This window comes from Vicugna pacos, chromosome 10, assembly GCF_048564905.1.
Source record: "Vicugna pacos chromosome 10, VicPac4, whole genome shotgun sequence".
NCBI lineage: Eukaryota > Metazoa > Chordata > Mammalia > Artiodactyla > Camelidae > Vicugna > Vicugna pacos.
In genome coordinates, this window is record NC_132996.1 from 54,825,596 (window position 1) to 54,847,682 (window position 22,087).

The following is a 22,087-nucleotide window of genomic DNA, read 5'->3' on the forward strand; positions in this document are numbered from 1 at the left end:
TCAAGAAAATAACAGAACAACCTGGTTGAGACCAGCCCAACTTGCTAATGACAGAACTGTAATCTAAATAAAAGTGGGTGTTTTCTGAACATCAAAATGTATCATAAGAAATATGGCCAATCTTCCTGATAGCCATAGTGAAATAATAAATTGTGAAATAATAATTCGTTGTTTTAATGTTTTTATTCCAATGGACGTTTCCTCACTACTTCATAATTTGAGTGTTGTGCCAGCTTCTCTGTCCCACATCAAAGTGGTCACCTGTGGTGTCACTCCTGTTATTCAGCCCTACAGTATATCCTCAAGCCAGGGTGTTTAACTGAGTTATTCTTTCCTCTATTCAAGTGGAGTTCTGGTTGAAAGATGAAATGAAACTATTTGTGTAAACTAAATAATATAATATACCTGAGGAGGCCTTAACAAAGATGGGTGCCTGGACCCTCGCTCCAGAGATTTTGATTCAGCAGACGTAAATCTGTTTTTTAGCTAATAAACTCGTTAAAATTCGTGATTCCATTTCTGTTTTCATGAACTGTACTGAGAAAAAATGATGTCATGGGTAAAACCGTAAACTTTGATATCAGATGAATTTTGAGTTTGAACTTCACCACAATATTAAATGTGTGATTTCGGAAATTTCTAGTCATTATTCTCATCAACTGTCAAATGGATTATATAATAACCACTTTATGATTTTAATGATACTGTCAGGTGACACACATAAAGTGTGTGACACGGAATATGGCCAACAATATTACATAGATCACTATGGATATGGTGAAACCAAGCATGTTTAATAAATGTAAGGAGACAAAGAGGACAAATGCAGGATGCACATCTCCAATTGCCCTAAACCCACCTCCTGAATCTGCCTGGTTCCTTCTCAGTGTTCCTTCTACGTATCAGTTATCCTATGCCCCACCTGTAGTAATTCTTATAAACCAGATTTTTAGAGGTAAAGTCTTAGAGTATATTCAAAACATTTGGAAACATCAAGCATTTAATAATACAGGAAAGAAAAACATTTTAATCATCTTTCACGTGTGGTTCTCTATTAGCAACTGTCAGTTTGAATTACCTACTAGTGATTTTATTATAAATCCCACATCAGCAACTACCTGCCTACTTCTTCCTCCTTCCAGTTGCAAAAACTGCTTAGTTTCTAATGCAAAACAATGATAATAGGATTTGATAACTCCAAGAAAAATCTACAAGTTTCCATTGAGTCATAGAATAATAGGATAGTACTTTCCAATAATTCTAGGAATAATAAAGGGAAAAGGAAAGTGAAAATGGGTTTAGGATTCATGGCAGGGGATTCCATTGACATAAGTATAATTCTCAGAAAAATTAACCCAAGGAATTAAGTTGATGTGGAATCTCTTTTCCTTGGAAATGTAGAGTGAATCATTATTTTGTGCATTTAGGTTAGTTTGTTTCCACCTTATCATGGGAATGTAAAAAACAATTTCTTAAATTGGTCTACCCTCCTGTAATTTTACATTAACTGGATCAGTAGCTGTGGAATCCATTTTGTTAAATATTTGATCAGTTTAGTGAGAGAAGTGATGTTGAGAAGAAAATAATTAAGATTAATTTAAAACCCTGTGTAACATTGATTTTCAAAGTAATACACAGGCCTGTTGGTGGATATCAAATATCTTCTTGATAAACCATCACCTAGATAAATAATTATATCTCTTCTACTTTTACTGGCAAATCATGCATAATTCCACAGTCATTCATTCTTCATATTATGAAGATCTGCTTACTGGTGAGCTAACAAGTTATTGGTTGCTAGAATAATATTCTTAAGCTGAAATAGTCAATGAAATGCTTATGATTCTTTTTTGTGTTTTCAATAATATCAAGTCCATTATATAATTTATATTAATTTATAACTGCTGTAAGTAAAGCTTAATAAAATATATAAGTTATTGTGTTCATATTGCATTTTTACATATAAATATATGAGCTCAAGTTTTCTAGTAATATACATATTAAACAATTCATTTATGTTTCTAATTGTTATTTGAGTTATTTTCCTACTGAGTTGAGGGAATAAGTGTGATAGATATTTCTGAGTTGGCAAAAATTAGAAATAAAAAATGAGTTTATTGTTTGAATTTTTCAACTTGTTATTTTAAAGTTTAGAGACCTTTACTTTTTAACACAAACTGCTTATATTACTAATAAACTAATAATATAATTCATGTCTTATGAGAATTGACAGACTGGAATCAGGAAATCTTGGTGTTTTTGTTTTTCTTTTTTAAAGACCTGCCTGTACCTTTATATGACTGTGAACCTTTGGGCAAATAGCTTTAATTTTCTCCCTTTAGAGGTCAATTTTCTCATCTGAAACTGGAGAGGATTGAATTAAATGATTTTTGGTCATTGCAGATCTATGTTTCTGAGACACCATGGATTCACACAAGATGTATCAGGTGGAGGGGAAAAAAAAAAACAAACAACAAAAAAAACAAGCTAGCTGATTAGATCAGCCTAATGAGATATTAGCATCACTAATGTGTTGTTTTCACAGTTGTGACATTGCTGCCACAAGCTGCTTCTCCCTTTCAGCAAAACTGCTTGATTTGAAGCTCTTGTAAAGACAGCAATATTGTATCTGATTCCAAAAGATAGCCCAAGTATAAATCCTGAGAGCTGGTAACAAATAGAAAACATGTAAGAAGGTGCAAATGAAAATATTAAATAAAAATAACACACCAAAACTATTTATTACCAGCAAGCAAATGTGACACTTTGCAATTCTCATCAAAATGTTATGAATGTTAGTAGACATTTTGGCAACAATTTAAAGCCATGTATCTCCAACTGGAGCAACATCCCCACAAGGAACATTAAATTACAATATGGAGTATCAGCTGGGAACATCAGGTTTTCAAAGATTCTGTGGTGAAATTTTGGACTTCTGTACTCTTAAAATTAAATCAGAATTTGAAATTGGTCAAGCTTTCCTTTTTTTTTTTTCTTTTTCTTTTTGAGAGGGGGCACAGAGCAGATGTCTGTATGTGCTGTGGGTGATGGCAAAAATGATGATTTTTTTTTTTTATGCCTTTGGAGGACTTACTGGTGGAGCTAAAGATCCAATGAGAAGGTAATGCTTCTCAACACATTCAGAGGCTCAACTAGCTTGTCAGTTTACTAACCTGTGAATTACCAATTTTTTATTGCACAAAAATCTTCTGCTCTAGAGAAACCAGTTTATTTTCTTGCTTTTCCAGACTGCATTTTAGACTCTTTTATGTAGTTACACTTTGTTCCGATGGCTCATGGGAAAAAGATGTTAATGGTTGATTCTTTTGTACTTTACAAGCCTCTGAGGGTGGCCTTATACTTAAGATATAAATCACATGGCATCGGCTTGGACAGAATTAATTATAAAAAATGCTTAATTGAGTTTTAGCTTACAAAGATGAAACCAGCTGCAGCCCCGTCTCCCAACCCAGTGAATTCCTTGATAAAACAAAAACAATATAAATTCTGGAAGATAATTTATTTCTTATTTTTGTAACATTCTTAATTTAACCACTTCTAGTGAAATAGGTTTTAAATTATAATTCCAGTTGGAAATTTCGAAAGGTGGAGAGAAGGGAAAACAGAAAGAGGGTAGTATAAGTTTGAAATAATTATATATATATATGTATTTATACGTATATATATAAAACCAAACAACCTGAAATCATTGAGAATTTTGACAGGCTCCGCACCATGAAACTGACAATGTGAAGATACTCACCAGAGGTAAATCTGTAGTAAGCCTCAGCAGTCACTGCAAAAGCTTAGGCTATACCTGGTTACTCATTTGAGATATGGATTTTATATTTGAGAAGATTCAGGGGAATTCAAACCTTTCCAATTCTTGTTGAGTTCTCCTGCGGTGAAAATCACACATCGGCATTCTGAATAAAAAAATTTTTAGATCTATTTGTAGCGAAACGAGAATTCTTGGCTAGGGACAAGGTGAAGAGATTCAAACCGACACATAAACATTGGCACTTTTGTAAGGTCACTTTCTGAAACATCACTAAAGATGAAACTTCAGACATTGGAGAAAATTTGGTGAATCTTGCTCATTTGTGAATATGCACAAATATGTTTTGACTCAAAATGAGGCATCTGTGGTTTTAACACATTGCACTCATAACCGGACACTGTAACTGGTATACTTTCACGTGCATGAAAGTCATTTTGGACAATTGGTGGAATGGTTCATTTTAACTTATTTATTTTATGTTTGAATGAAATGGAGACATTTATTTTTATTGGTCAGGATGATGAGATCTATGAAGATATGTTTATTTGCCAGTATATCATGATAAAATAACTGAGGAAGAATTTTCCAGATAGATGTGTGAATATTTTGGTGCACGTAGTATCATCTAGAAAAATATATATAGACCTATAATACTACATGCAAAATTAGTGTATGAAATTACAGGCTTGAAGATATTATCGGCTATTTCATCGTTCATAGGAATTTTGTCTCACAAATCTTCCTTTTTTCTCAGTGCACTCAATGTTGTGGAAAGGAGGGTAAAGTTATAAAAAAAATCAGGAGTTTGTGTATTTTTATTTTGGACTAATTTGTAATAATGTGGGAAGCTTACTCTGTCAACCATAAGTACAATGTTTTAGCTGGGGGTAGAGAGTTAGACTGAGATCAACGCTCAGTTGTTAATTTTCTTAAGAGAAAAAAATCACCACAGTAGGTAAATATCTAGATTAGTTATACACATAAATCAACGATAAACAGTACTGTAAGATATTTTCCTACAAGTCCAGATAATCTCAAGCTAAATCAACATGGCAAATCTGTAAATTATTTACACTCTATGGGAAAGAATATACATTTTTGAGAATTAAATAAAGAACAAAATATTTTATTAAGAGATCGATATGTGCCAGACTCTATAATGGACACTAGAAATAGAAAAATAAGACATAAATATTACAAAAAATAGGCTTTTCCTATTTAATAGAAGAAAAATATATTTAAATTAGCATACTTATATATTATAATTTAAAATATATTTAAATTTTCAATACAGTATAATCACTATAAAGATAAAAATAGTTATAAGCACATGTAAAACAGAGCTAATTTTTATAAGCTTTGTCTTCAGAAGTGATTGAGTGAAATCTTCAAAGAAGCGGTTATAAAGAGCTGATGTTGAAGGCTCTGTTGAGCCTCACCAAGAGGCTACAGAGGAGAACGTTTTCTGCTTAACTGAATCAACAAACACATGAAACAGCCCAGTATTTTTAAGGCAGTGCAATTTTTTTTTTTTTCGGACTAGTAGGCTCAGGATTAGAAGCCACAAACTTTTGGAATTCAGTGAAAAACCAGAAAGACAAAGTATCTTTGGCATGCTAAGGCAGCTGGGTCCTGAACGTAGTGGGGAAAAAATGGACTAGTTATAAGCAAAGAATAACATAATTAGATTTGCATTTTAGACTCTTTTATGTAGTTACACTTTGTTCCGATGGCTCATGGGAAAAAGATGTTAATGGTTGATTCTTTTGTACTTTACAAGCCTCTGAGGGTGGCCTTATACTTAAGATATAAATCACATGGCATCGGCTTGGACAGAATTAATTATAAAAAATGCTTTAAAATATGATTAAGGACAAATACTGGGGATTTGGTATGATAAACGCAATATGTATTATAATGTAAAAAAAATTGAGAAACAGAAATTTCAATTAGGTAGAGTCAGGAGACCAGAAAGGGAGGCTCTCATGCCCTGAAGTGATGGCAGAGCCCAACAGGAAGAAGAAAGGCTCCTCTTCTTTCCCAGCGAGGACTCAGCCAGTGAAAAGCCGCGGACGGACTCCTTGTTGAGCCCTCTCAATGTCCTCTCCCTCTCTGTGAACGTGTTCTCCTTCCCCTGCTGTGTGGGGACTTGCATTTGGCTTGCCATGGTTTGCAGACCTCTAATTGCAATTCTCTGCTGATTCGGAATAAGCCCATCTTTGCTGGGGAAATATCTGGCAGTCCATTTGTTTTAGGTCAACGATAGCCTTCTTTTTATTTTTCTGTTTTACAGTCTTGCATTGGGAGTTATGGGGACCAATATATTATACAACCCCGCCCTAGGCAAAGTCTTCCACCCCATCTGCCAACCCAAATGTTAAATTGTAGGAACAACAACAGAGTGGCCCTCTTGATAGCAGTGGTTTTTCATCAAAACACGAACTATTACAATGGAATGCAGTAGACATCTGGTATTCAGTCTGGAAAAGCAGAACTCCAAAAAGGGAGAAGTGAGAACAAAAAAGAGAAGGCGTTGAATAAAATTAATAGTAGACTATCATATTTCAGTCTTTTTTCTAGAAAGTAAAATCTCTGGGAACCAAGTGGATCCTCAGCCTCAGTGGAAGCTGCCTAGAGGCATGGTCTGCACGAGAGTACATTTTCAGGTCCTCCGAGCCCTGAGCTGAGCAGTAAAGCCGTAACAAATGCTGAAATACTCTTAAATGGGGGGCAGTGGTATCGGTTAGAAAGGGCAAGCTGTCCTGGCCCCAGTCTTGGTCACAGCTGCTCCTTGTCCCTCCCATACAAAGGGACTAACCTACATAGTCCCAGAAGATGCGAGCCTGACTCTTCTCATGACCTGAGAATTCTGGTGTGAAATGGGGGCCCCACAAGCTGATGGCTCATATCAAAGCAGGTGTGATCCAAGAACGATACCGAAAAGTCAATCAAATTACTGACTTTCAAAATTTTGGAAGTTACAAAATATAAAGGAAAAAATCAATGAGAAGACTTGAGTTGTCGTTCTAAATTTGGTCTGCTACTTTTTAAATTCACACCTCTGAGAGAGATACTTGTATGTCAGTGTCTTTTTTGTAGCATAAAAAATGTACCCGTAAAGCTTGATTAATGTAGCTGATTGTAGAACAAGAATTTATCTACACACGTGTATTTTAGAAAGTAGGAACATGCAAGAACATGATAATTATAATTAAATGACAGAATTTTTATATCTTTAATATACTGTTGAAGCTCGATTTTAAAATTCATTAATATATTTGCTAATTATCATTTTAAAATACATTAATATATTTGCTAATTATCAGTGTTTTCTTATTGAACAAAGGTACTTCTCTGATATAAAATAAAGGACCCACAAGAAAGCACAAAAGGCCTCTAAAAGGCATAATTGAAGGTAACTTCCAATGCCACACTGAACTGCATTTTCCTCATATTAGTGTCACAAACCATGAAATATTAGAAGCACTAATTAATTTATTTATATGCTGCTTTATCCACTCAGTCATTTGCCGGATTCTTGAAAGTTCACCATGTGCTGTGACTGATACAAAACTGAATGATATTATTCCTTTGATGAAAGGCTCATCGACATCTCTGACAAAAGAAAGCCGGTAGCAAAAGAACAGGGACAAAAAAATGTTTTAAATTAGAAACAAGCTTCGGAGAGTATAACAAATAGAGGATTTAGAGCAAGAGCAAGAAAGGCATTCACTTAGCAATATACTGTGAGTGTAAACTTTCATTTCAAAACATGTTCAAATGGTTGTTAGCCTTGCGTCAACTTAACTGTACGTGTGTGTGTAAGCCAGACGGGGAGTGGCATTTCATTAGGATCTACTAGGTAGCACAAATGTTATTTTTCTCAATTTACTGAGTTTCCAAGAAGTTAAATCATTTGCCCAAAGTCTCAAAGACACAGCGGGAGGTCAACTAGCCTGAAAAATCCACCCTTCCTGAGTTTGAAGCTTCTGTCTTTGGGCACTATGACTTTTTCAAAGAAGTGGAAAGTTCTTGGTTTTTGTCATCCGAAGAAGGCGATTATGTAGAAGACCTTTCCCTCTCACACTGCCAGATACGAGAAGCCTACTGTCTTGTTTCATAATGTCAGTCATAATGAGTTTTTTTTTTTAAATCTCTTAAGGTTTAAAAAGGGAGTGTTTGTCAATGTGAACTCTTATTCTTCTGTTCCATCTATGACTTCAACGTAAAAAATTTCATTAAATTTCTAATTGGGCTTCTCTGACCTCTGGCCTCTTGTCTTTCCCACTCTCTCTCACCTCTTAATTTTCAAAAAAATTTAGATTACAAAAACTTTGCAAAAGTCACGAGAGTTCCTGCAAACACTCCACTCAGCTTGTCCTAACGTTACCATCTTAAATGACTATAGAAAAATTACCAAAACCAGGAAGATAACATTGGTATGGTACCATTCACTACTCAACTACAGACTTTATTCAGAGTTCACTGTTTTTTCCTATCACTTTTTGTTGCTGTTTCAGGGTCCCACATTGCATTTAGTTCTTACGCCTTCCTTGTCCATTTCAGTCTGAGACAGTTCTTCAGCTTTCCTTGTCACGACCTTGATGCTTCTGAAGAGCGCTGGCCTCTTATTTTGTAGACTGTTCCTTGTGTGTCTGTCTTTCTGATGTTTTCTCATGGTTAGATTGGCACTACACTTTGGAGCAAGAATTTCAAAAATGTGATGTTGTGTCCTCAATATATTATGTCAGATATGATGTTGCTATTTATTGATGTTAAACTTGATCATTTGGCTAAGGTTTTGTCTTCTGGGCCCGTCCACTGAAATCTTCTATTTTCCCTTTATTAATGACACATGTCTTGAGGGAAGATACTTTGAGACTATACAAATATCCGGTTTCTCCACAAAATCTCTCCTTCACGCCTGCCCAGATGCACGACACTGGACAAGTTGCCTAAGTTTCCTGCCTCAGATTCCACATATTTAAACTACAGATAAAAATCATTACTTTTACATAGACTTTTATAAGTATTAAGTCACTCATGTAAAGAGCTTGGGAAGATGTCTAGCATTCAGTCAGCATTTCATAAGTGATTTTTTTTGAAATGTGAATCATGAGGGATCTGAAGGATGAAAATGAGTTAAAAAAATAAGGAGTGTCAAAATTCCAATAAGAGACTAGGATTGATGAGCAGTGGGAACCATGTCACCCTTTAAAGACAGGGACATCTGAAATGGTGGAAAACAGAGACAGCAGAGAAAGTGTTAAAGCCTGTGAGTCTGCAGAGTTTGGAAAGCTCTTGCAGCAGTGCTCAGGATTTGAGTTCTTGTCCTAAGGCTGTATTTTATCCTGAAAAAATATAAACGATCCTAACGATGGCCTTTTACCAATTTTAAAACTGAACAGTAACGTGGTCTGGTGTTTAGTTTTAAAATTGTCTGTGATCTGTGTAATGTTTTGGAGGTCCAAGAGTAGATCTAGACTGGTGAGGCCAGTGCGGAAACCAAAATATTAGAGACTGGACAGGAGTGACTGCGGTGGAGACAGAGAGAAGCATAAATAGAAGTAATCATCTTTCTTTACGATCCTTCTCTCTCTAGGCACCTTGTGCTTTTCAGAAAAGTGCCAGCCGTTTGCCTAAACTGGACAACTGTGTGCTATCCTAATGTAACTCTTTCTGAACGTAGACTATGAAAAGTCAGATTTTTAAAAAATTTTACTTCCACAGCAACCCCGTGGCATAGGTACTTTTATGATATTGATTCTACAAACAAGAAAATGGAAGTTCAAAAAGAATAGGTAACCCAGTGCAGCCCCAAGCAAACCAGTCTAATCTAATCAGTCACTAAGTCTTGTTCATTCTGTAGCCTAAATTAATTAATTAATTTATACTGATGTGTAGTTGATTTATAATGTGTTAGTTTCTGATTACAACATAGTGTCTCAGTTTTATACATATAATTTATATGTGTATATATATATATGTTATTATAGATATTGACTATAGTTCCCTATGCTATACAGCAAGTCCTTGTTTATTAATTTTATATAGTAGTATCTGCAAATCCCAAACTCCCAATTTATCCCTTCCCCCCTGGTAATCATAAGTTTGTTTTCTGTGTCTGTGAATCTCTTTCTGTTCTGTGTCTAACTATTTCTTAAGTGTTGTTTCCTTCCCTTTATTTCTACTACCAGTAGCTTGGCTCAGGTTTTCCCAGTATATCTGCCAACTTCCTTCCAGCTGGTGGATTGCCTCTAGCATTGTCCCTCTCCAGTCCATTCCACATTTGCAGCCAGAGTAATTACCCTACAGATCAAATCTGGGTGTTTTCCCCCTCTGCTTAAAAACCCCTTCTTGCTTGTTCTGTTGCTCACAGAGTCAACACCCTAGTACTAATGAACTTATTCTCATGTGCTCTCCAGCCTCATCCATCAGCAGCCTCACCCCCCACTTTATGCTTATCCTCATTCCTCCTACTTCAGTACTTTTTGCACCAACTGATCGTAATAACTTGCCGTCCCTCAAAGACACCATACTCTCCATGCTAGTATTTGGGCACGCTGGTTCCCCTGTTTCTGACACTTCCCCATCCCATTTTTTTTTTCACCTAGGCAGATCTTTTAGTTGACTAGGATTTGGTGAAAATTTTTCCTCTTCTGGGAAAACTTCCATTTCTCCAAGGACTGAATTTATGCCTCATGTATTTTCATACACCTTATGCTTCCATATATGATTGCACTTAATACTGTTTATTTCCTCTATACTCTTCTGGGAGTCCTGTTCTTTTTCCTTTAAGTGGTAACTTCTTTGATAGCAGGGTCTGTCTATCTTGTTCATCATTGTGTTGCTAATGCCTTGTTCAATGCACATCCTATGATAGATCCTAAATATATAACTATAAATGTTTCAATTCATGAATTGGGATAGCTGAATGAATAACAGATATACACATACAATATCTGCAGTGTTTGTTTTTCAATAATAATAGAAAATGGCAAAAAACAAAAAACTAGTGAAGATAAGAAAATTTCCGGAAATTTTGTTAATAGCATATGTACATCTCTATGCATATGAATGAATGTTACAAAAACCAATTAAATACATATTTACTTGACAATCTGTAATAAGATGTACTTTTGTATTTCTTAGTCTAATCTGGCTCATAAATCTCTATTAATATGTTATTTAGGTCTTTGTAATGATAGTCATCGTTAAATTATTATGCCAGCCTTCAGTATTACATAGATACCTTCAATTTTTCTGTTTTTCATTCTAATGACTTAGAGAAACACTTTATTTTAGCTCCAGATTGATGGCTTTCTGTTTTTTCCGGATTTCCCTTTCCAGACGCAAGCTCTAGGGTATAATTGATCACGTTTACTGATCTTTAGCCCCAGCATTTCATAATTTGGTTGCTAAAAATGATTTTATTTCCCCGGGAACAGGTAGATTTTGAACGTGTTCCTTGGCTCATTGGACATGGGCATAAAGTGGCGTGAACAAGAGGGCAGCAGGGATAGACAGCAGGTCTGGCGTGAGAAGTGGCAGCATCAGGAGCCTCAGCAGGGGTGACGGTATTTCCAGGCACTTCACAAGCGTCACGTCATGAGTCCAACCTGTTCAGGTCTCTCCTGCCTCGGGAGGCTGGTTCTTGATTAATATCAAGTCAAGTGTTTTGTCCTTGTAAGGCTTTACTCAATAAGCCCGAGGTTAGAGATGAGTTTTCCTTTAATTTGTGAATATTTTATCTCCCACGTGTAGATGGAGGGCCGTCTTCCCCCACAAGGGAATTCCACTATGCTAAAATCTCTTTTGATTTAACAGTTGTCTATTAAAAAGGATTAGATAAATTAGATAAACACAATGAGTTATAGGTGAAGGGAAAATAATTTATGGTCAGTGTCCATGCCTGAGAGTAAAATTGAGTTCCTCTTCTCGAGTGGGTTTTTAACATGCAAATAATTTTAATTGTTCACTGAAGCCATGGAAACATGTCCCGATACTGTGACCTTGATAGTGGTATTATTAAAAAACAGAAACAAAAAACAGAGTAGCTGTTACATGGTATGCATGAGAGAAATCCTAAAGTCAGAGTATTGGGTTTGTGGCTAATGTCACCGCTGACTGTGTGACCTTAACCAACTCACTCAGATGTCTTGAGCCTCAACAGCCTTGGCGATAATCAGCTGTGCTTCTGTTGCTGGTAACAGACACAGATTACCTTTGATGCAGGGGTTTATTATAAAGTTTTGTGGTGAAATGACATAGTACAGGAAACTGTGTTAGCAATTTTATAACAGACCTGGTCCTGGAGTTTCAAAACAAGAATGATGTAGTTAAATGGAAAAATAATCAAGCATCATATAAGATAAACCAGAAGTGTAGTATTTCACATTCTCCATACAAACCTAACATTATTATTGTCAAGACGTATCACTGTACTAGGTTAGTTTATCACCATCCAGTGTGAACCACCCCCATTAGAAATGGTTTTGTACCATGCCGCCTCAGAGGCAGCTGGCTTTCATTATGAGCTGTCTAACCAAGTTGACTTTGGCTCACAAACCAATTATCACTATAATCAACTGTGGCCAGAATGGTAACTTTGAATTCACTGTCTGAACATGATATGCCATTGTTAACTTGTTTAAGAAAAAAAGCATTTGGAGGAAATTATTTTAGAATAGAACTGAGTATGTTTTCCTTTTGATGAAAATACCAAACTCATAGATTTGCCATGATGATTTTTATATCCATGTCTGTATCTACACCTACAGTGCAATATTAGGCAAAATTAAGTGATTATTAAATCATAATAAACAAGAGATCTTTTAGAATTTTATGTGTTTGCTAGTGTATTATACATGATCAGCTATGGGCAAAGATAACTCATTTAACTGATTAAAATACATTCAGTTTTAATTATGATTAAGATCCCAATTAGAGTCAGTTTTTTTTGTGAACATGATTTTATGGAAGTCAGTCAGGTGATGTTATTTGCCCAGTGCAGTCAGTCCTCATTATTCGTGGTTTCTGTATTTGCAAATTCTTCCACTCTCTAAAATTTATTTGGAACCCCTAGATTAATACTTGTGGTCCTTTCCAGTCATTTGCAAGCATGAACAAGGTGAGGTAACTGTTGAGTTGCCCAGGGCGGGGTAGGGGGGGTGCATTTCCAACTGAAGTCAAACAAGGTGACTGACTGCTTTTTACAGCTCTCATACTGTAAACAAGTATCTTTTTTTTTCTGTATTTATTGTCACCTCTATTTGCATGTTTGTGCTCTTTGTTGGCAATTTGGGTTTTTAAGTGGCCCCCACGCTTAGTGTTGAAGCGCTGTCTGGTAATCCTAAGTGCAAGGAGGATGTGATGCATCTTACAGAGAAAATAAGTCTGTTAGACAAATTCGGAACAGGCGTGGAGTCAATGTTGATAAATCAACAATATATATTAAATAAGAGTCTTTCAACAGAAGCACGTATAAAATGAGATTCTATATTGATCGGTTGATGAAAATTTGACCAGAACTTCACGGGAACCTAACCCGTGCTTCCTCTAGCATAAATGACTCAGGAGTCACTCCCTGGACTTGCAGTGACTTCACAGAACCTAACTACCACAAAAGTTTTAAAACTTGGCTATCTATTTCTCCTGCTCTATTTTCTGTTACGCGGCATAGGACACGAGAGGGAGCAAACGTGTGATTTGTAGAAAGAATTTGCCCCTATGAACTAAGATTTATAACATGCACACTCGAGCAGCAATCACAGCCATGAAAGGAAACTTTGGGGAGAGATGGAGCAGAAGAAGGTGGAATGTTAACAGCGGCGGGGGTCAATCTTCCTCTTCACTAACGTGTTCCAACCCAACTTTGTGTAGAACTGAATTATGGCGCCCTGTTTTAAGTATTTGCATGTCTGCCTCACCTAAGAGACCACGGATTTCTTAAGAGCAGAGACCATACCTGATCTATAACTGCGTATCTGCAAGGTCACATCAAGGAATGTGACATCAGCATTACGATCAAAGTCATTACCCACATTTCAATGGCTATTATTCCACTGGCTAAAATAATCCCACAAGTGGTTTTGAGAATCCTGGTAGATGCTGTGACATGAACACTTCTGGCTCATTGGTTTATTGTTTGCTTGTTTGGCATGGCTCCTCTTTCCCTGGGTATCACCCTGTCAATTGACCCTACTCAATTTTTGCACATCACTGCAGATTCTGCTGGTTACTGACAACCGGGCCCTGATGCTGCCCTGTCTGGGCAGTGTCACCCCCATCCTGGGCACTGTTGGCTGAAAACCTCCACAACTCTCTGTATTGGACACCGTTGCTCTGCTACTGCCCTCTCCAGCCAGGCATCATACCTGTAGAAGCCTTTTAGATGTCACGTTTGAGTGATATTCTGTGGCATTGTTGAAGTATAATATACCGCTGATTTAATTTATTCATTCCATTCCATAGGCAACATAGAATTGCTTCTTGAACCTCAGTCTTATAAAGTTTTCAGTAAAAAAAAGTCCTTGCTTTTATTCATAATTCCCTGTCTCTAGAACTTAGCAGAAGTCTGTGGGGTATTGATAATGAGACTGAGAGTGAAAACGAATTGTCTAGCACCTTGCTCTGCAGAGAAATTCTTTTCCAACCCTGGATTATGACATCCTCTTTCTGGTCCAAAATTGTATGGTGGTTAAGAGTAGGTTCTCAACCTTACTGACTGTATTTGGACACTGACTCCACAACATAATTATTGAGTGATCTCTGACAAATTATTCAATTTCCATGGGCCTCACATTCCACATAAATAAAATCCATATTACAGTGGTGCCACCTGCCATTTAGTCTGTGAGATGAAATTGGCTCCCATGTATCCATCAGTAGCATTTAAATAAAACTGACATTATTAAACACTCAGTGTGTTTCAGTTATTATTTTTTCTTTTGAGATGTGTTCTCGTGCCACACAAATTGATGTAAATTAGATTTACCCCATCAGTTTTTCAGACAAGTCCAGATATGTCTTCATAGTAGGTTTGGACACATACATTTCTGATCTTTCAGTACCAGCAGCTAGTGTACATTAAGTGGTAGTTCTGAAGATATTTGTTGAATAAATGATAAGTACAGACAGACAGAGGCATTGGAATGTGCAGAAGGAGCATATGACAGTGAAACACAGTAGTGATTTTAGTAGAAGAGAGACAGGAGAGTTTCTCAAAGTGCCTTGTAATGTTTCTTAAATGAAAAAATACCCTACACTTAATGAGTAATTCTTCATGTCATGCACTGGCATCTATTATCCCATTTAACAATGCTGTTGTACGTTCTAGTAACTGTTCCCATTGTGTGAATGAAGAAACTAAGGCAGAGAGGAAGTAATTTAGTCAAGATGAGACATTAATATGGGGCAGCGTGGGGACCCACATGTTGATAATCCAAACATGAAAGCATGGTCTTGCTACATTCTTAACAGAAGGAAAAGGTGAATGAATGAGAATTTAACAAGGGCTGTAGATGTTAAGACGCAGGCTTTTATGTCAACTTGTATGGATTAGAATACCAATGACCTTATTAGTTAAATGCATAGTTCAGTCATTTTTCTGTGCCTCGGTTTCTAACCTCTCAAAAAGCGACAAACATGATACATAGGTAACAGGTTGTTATGAGGATTCAGTGGGGAAAAAACATTAAGCGCTTATTCAGTGTTGGCTCGTAAGAGCTTATTAAATAGCCAGTAATGATTGTTTTACTTGCTCTTGATTTCATGCTGGTGTATCTTATTTTAATATTTTATATGCTTAAGGACAAGGTGAAAAGATCAAATTGCAATTATGATACCTATTTATATGAAATGTTACCCTTTTAAACTAGTTCTCAAATAGTTTGGTGGGTAAAAATGTAGGCTTCATTTCCTTGGAATGTTAACTTATCTGAAACCTTTTTTTAATCTAATTATTTAGAGAAAGAGTTTCTACTCAATTCTTGTGGACATGAGTGTAAAACCAGAAGAAACAGACATACTGCTCTGATACAATTTGCTTTTGAAAGAGCTAGAAAAAGAAATCAGATTCTTCTGGGAAATCTGTGTGTGAGAAAAATAGCAACACCACAAGACATCATTTGTTATGGTCATGACTGTTCCTACATTGACACCTTAAATGAAGTAACTCATTTTACAAAAACAGGTTACAACAGAACTAATACATTTTCTTCTGAGAATTATACAGAACAAGACAATACTTGTTATCTGTTCTTAGTGCTCTGATCGTTTTTCTTTACAGTGTAGACAGCAGCAGACATGCCAACCCACAACAAATAGTTGAAGATTCTTTCTGGTTTGGAGCAGTAAGACAATTGTTCCAAGACTTTCTGAATGTGACCTGTGAAAGTAAGCAGTTCTTTCACAGCAGATAGACTGTGATTTTTATTCCTAGGCTACTGTTGTCAAATTGTACTCTAATTGGTATGTTTTTGAAATATAAGTTCACATATACTTAAATGGTAGACTTCTATATAAATGGATGTTCTAATTTAAATTCTCAATTACAAATTGAGGCCCATTTTTCAACAACTGCAAAGTTCTTTTTAAGCCTGCAGTTAAGAGTTCTCATTATACCTAATCATCAACAGCTCCACAATCACAGTCTTTTCAAGTTTGTATATAAATATATATGTTTTCTTAGTACTCATTTCATACCATTAGCTGTCAGTTGTATTCAAATATTTTAATTCTGTTACTCTAAGAGCATCTCAGGAAAGACAGAGAAAGGGACCTGTCTTTTTCTTCTAAGAGCTATCCCCTTGTTTGACACATTTGAGGTGTGCAATATCTATTCAAATGAAATCAATGGTGTCACAATTAATTTATGCACAATGGTAAATGAATTTAAAATGATAACCATTTTTATGATATTACCATATATATACATATATATATATACATATATACATATATGTATATATATACACACTTTATACATATATATATACACATATATATAAAGTGTGTGTGTATATCCATATATATATATACACACTTTAAATCAACGTATTATTACTAAAAGTAGATATGTTCTGGAAGCTTATGCCATCCTGTGTCTTGGATGCATAAGCTGCCTCTTCATATCACTTTGATACTTTTAATACTAAATATTGCGAAACATTTTTCAAAACGTTTTTATCTCTTAGGGTAGGATCACTTGCCTTATGAACAGCAGGCACTTCTGCATGAATCAATACATTAAGAGGCATATACAGCTAAATTTAACTAGTGATACGTGATATGGAAAAAAAAAAGGAAAGCGAAGTAAGGGCATAAAGAGTGGTAGAACTGTGGTAGGTTCTCTATTTTGCTTAAGGTGGTCAAGGAAGGCCTCTGTGAGGAGGTGATATTTAAGGAGAGCCCTGAAGAAAGAGAGGAAGGGAAGGGACTCACATAAGGAGGAAGAAGAGCATGCTGGTGTAGGAAACACAGGTGAAAGTCTTTGAGACAGGAAACAATTAGGTGTGTTCTAAGGACTTGCAGGAAGGTCAGTGTGATCAAGACAGAGCAAGCATAATTGAAGCGGGAAGGTGTCTAGATTGGAAATTAAATCACATGAGGCTTTGAACCTGAGTCAGGAAGTTGGATTCTGTTCTAAGTGTGACACAAACCACCAGGAAATTTTGAATACGAGAGCAATATGGTCTTAGCTAAGATTTTAAAAGATGATTCTGATGGCTCCATGTAATCTAGGCCAGACTAGAAGTAAATAAACCACCAAGGTGGTCACTGAAGTGACAGAGATATCAGAGAGATGGTGGCGGCTTGGACTAGTGTGCTGGTGGTAACAATGAAGACAAGTGGTCTTAACTCAGTGCATCCTGAGAGCTGATTGTTCAAGACATATGAACACGGTTCAGGATGACAGAGAAAATAATAATCCAGGATGACTTCTAGGTCTGAGCAATTGGGTAAATGATGAATGCTGAGATGGGGAAGCGTAGAGTTCATTTACACTAGAAGGCAGAGTTACATACTGGACCGTTAAGCTCATTTAGCAGAAGTTTTAATAGATACTAGGCTATAAGGTTCTTAGCTGTAACGTTCTATAGCACACTGGGGTATAAATTTGAGAATGAACTATGCATAATAAGACTGAATGAAATCATAAAGAAGGAGATATAAATAGGGAAGGAAAGTGGTTGGAGAACTGAGCAGGGTCACTCTAGCGTTCAGGAATATGAAGAGAAACTCCAAGAAAAAAGACGGAGGAGTAGCAAGGGAAGGAGGAGAAAAACACATCAGAGCAATGCATGTAATAAGCTCAGGGAAAAAGATTTTTACAAATTTCTTCACACTTATTGAATACTACTGAGAGGTACAATAAGATAAGGACTGAGAATTGATCACTGAATTTGAGAAGTGGTTGTTAGTGATGATCTTGACAATAGTGAGTGATGACAGCAGTATTCATGGAGCAGAATCAAATATGAGTTGATGAAATAGGTACAGAAAACATGAAATATTCCACTAAGTTTTATCAATGAGAAATATATAAGTGAAACTACACAGGGGGTATGGAGTCAAGAAAGGTGTTTTGTTGTGTTTTGTTTTCTGTGATGGTATTTTTTTCTAAAATTGATTGTTTTTTCTGAAATCTGAAATCTGCTGGAAATTCAATTTTCTGTCATCAGCACCATGAATGCAGAGTTTTCTTGCTGCTTTACATATGATAGCATTCTTAAAACAGCTCGTTGTGAATTTCGCATTTATCTGATAATTTCTCTCAATATCACGTTTTCTAAATTCTACATGTATCCGCCAAGAATTATATTCCCCTGCCACCTCGGTGAGGCCCTCGTTCATTATTACAGCCATTGTAATCTCTCTATTATGTGAAAACAATTTTGAGGGGAGTTTTCTTATCTTTATTACATACGGCATTTTATATTATCTACTTGCTGACGTAGTCACAATATCTAGATCTTTAATTCTATGGGCTCCAAGGTAAATTGCCTGGGTTTAATTACTAATTCCAATATTATTATTTATGACAATTTGGCAAGTGTCTTTCTAAGCCTCAGGTTTCATATATCCAAAATGATAAAAATAATAGTAAGCCTCTTGCAAACTTGTTTGGAGAGTTCCACGAGACAATAGCATCATTACAATGTAAACTTCAGTAAATGCTAACTTTTCTTATTTTACATTACTATTATGTTATTATGTAACCTTAGATCCCCCGGATCCCTGGATAATGCTTTTAACCAAACAAATGACAGTTAAAAGAATATTTCAAATTTTCTCAAATGTTCATTCAACTCATGTATTCAACAACTATCTTTTAAGTGTTTTTATCTTCCATTCATTGTTCTGGACACTTGCTAATAGGTCAATAAAGAACAACAGCAATAAAATGACAAAAAAATGGCTTTGCTGGAGTATCAGCAACTTTATACATATTAAGGAATCACTTATGTATAATTTCTAAACCCCAAATCTCGAAAAATGGAAAATTGATGCAAAATGTAGGAGAACTAAAGTCAGTCTGTTTGGAATTATTTATCTCAGGAATATATGACCATATTACCTTAGAAAACTTAAGAAATTCTGAATTCCAAATTATACCTTGCCCGAAAGACTGTAGTTAATTCAATGTGGGCTTGTACTGTCTAGCCGTCAACTGAGTCCATTTATTAGATAGTTGTTTTTCAAAGTTGTTTACTAGAATGTTCATTAAAAATTTTTCATCCTATTCAAACATGTCAAAATGTGACAAGTGAAGTCACTGAGCTTTACTTTTATTGTTTTTATATTTAAAAGTTGTGGTTAAGGCACAAAATCATGGTGTATATTTTAGATTTCAGAAAGGATTTATACGAGTTTTTTATTAGAACAAAATCACAAGTCAATTTATTCTGAACATTTCTTAGGATTACACATATGAAACCCAGCAATATTCTTTTATAGGGCCACTTTTTAGAGAATAAATGTTCATAACAGAAAATAAGCATTCTGGTGTAGAGTAGACTCGAAAAAGATTCCATATGGAAAAGATTTACTGCAGAAATTAAGGAACACCCCTAGTGACAGTGGCTGCTCTCCTAAGCCCACCACAATTTTTATTCATATAACTCAAGTTGCAAGGAAGGTCTTACTTTTCCTTACAACACTTAAAAAGAGTTGCCACCTGCGTCTCACCACCCATATGTAAATAACAGATCGCACCAATTATGTCAGTGTTCTGTTGCTGTGAATTAAAATAAAATGCAGCAGAGAGAAAGATTTATAGGCAAATGCCTCCTTTAGAATTCTAATGCTGATAAGGGAGAAGTATGAATTATTAAACTGAATAGAAGCTTTATAGAAAGACTTGTAATCACTCATTGTCACATTTTTTTCTCTCTGAGTTATCATAACATTTTGTGTATATATAAGTCCATGAATGACTGAAAAATTGTGCTGAACACTGGAACAACATTGTAAAATGACTATAAATCAATAAAGAATGTTAAAAAATAAAAAAATAAAAAATAAAAAAATAAAAAAAGAAAGACTTGTAATCAAGCTTGGCTTGTGCAAAATAAGAAACCTGTAACTAATTTCAAATAATGCTGTTTGCCTAACAAAATGGAACATTAAAAGTCAACTTTATAACGAAAAGCTGATTTTAAAGAAAGGAAACACTGTTAATTTAGTCTTATATTTCATTTAGAAGAGACATCATATTGAATAAAGTAAAGCATGGTGTCACTACTCAAAGTTAAATGTTTCTGGTGATAGTTCACAGTGACTTTTAATGTGTGCTGGACAGTAATGGAAAAAGGCCTAAAGGTTAGAACTTCACACTGTAAAATTAAGATAACCAAAGTTGGACAAACACCAGTTTTTATCTTCACTTTGAGTTAAAAAACACAAACCTCCTATCAATTATGTGACTACTTTAGTATAATTAGCCCCATTTCTCTTCAACTTTCTTCTAAGGAAAAATAGAGACATAATAACTGGGATAGAAAAAGAACTCAAAATACAGAAATTTGAGATTTTATATCATTGAGCACTACATTAGGTATCTTTATTAAGAGAAAACCTTTTCCTTTCCCTTTCTTGTCAGTGCTACAACTTAACTCTTTAGCTAAATAGCTGGAATAAATGGAATGTCAGGTTCTCTTGTTTTTTGTTTTTGTTTTTATTTTTTTGCAATACCCACACTAGAAATCAATAAAAATCTCTTCTTTCATTTCTGATTTTCTAAATAAAATTCTAAAATCAGTAATGGAAGAGGAGCTATTACAACTGATACAACAGAAATACAAACAGTCATAGAGACTACTATGCACAGCCAACATATTTGACAACCTAGAAGAATAGTTTATGAGAATGTGAGGAAGATCTGTAACAAATTAAACATGAATTTGTCACAGGAGAGAGATTTTGTGAAAGAAGGGAAAAACGAAAAGATAAAAATACAAGAAGAAAGTATAGGAAGATGCCCAGCGAGATAAAAAATACATGGATAGAGGAAACAATAAATTAACACAGAACTTAAAAGAGAACATATTAACAGAGAGGAGAGGAAGAAAAAAATAAAAGCTCCTTGTTACTTATCTGAAGTGCTAGACAGTGGGCAAAGGTTCTAAGATCTTATCACCTTTAAAATGTTTGTTTGTTTTGTCTTTGACTTTTTGCAATTTTACTGCAAAGTGCATAGATTGATTTTCTTTGTCTTTATCCTAAATGGAGTTTCTTGTGCTTCTTGGAATATGTAGCTGAATGTCTTTCATCCACTTTGGAAAATTCTAAGCTATTATCTTTTTGAATATCAATTATTTTTCTTATTTTGCTCTTCTGATAATTCTTTTATTAAGTTGTGTATTTTTACAATATCCCATATTTCTTGCATTTTTCTTCCTCCTTTCTTATTCTCCTCCTTGTCCTCTTCTTCCTCCTCCCTCTCCTCCTCCTCATCCTCTTTCTTCTTCTCTTTCTCTACTTCATGTTTCAGTCTAGATAGTGTCCATTAACCTATTCCACTCCAGTTCAACAAGTCAGCTCTTCAGTTTTCCAGTATGATCCTAAACACATCCATATTTTTTAATTTCACAGTTTTCATCTATTCTGTTCTAAAATTCCCACTTGACTTCTTAAGTATATATTCCAGTAATCTGGGAAAATTGTCCATCGTGTTATTTATTTTCCTTGACATATTAATTGTAGTTATATTAAAGTTCATATCCAAAACTTCAGCATCTAGGCCACATGAAAACTGTTTCTATTATCAATTTTTTTTCCTGATTCTTCCTTTTATAATGCCTG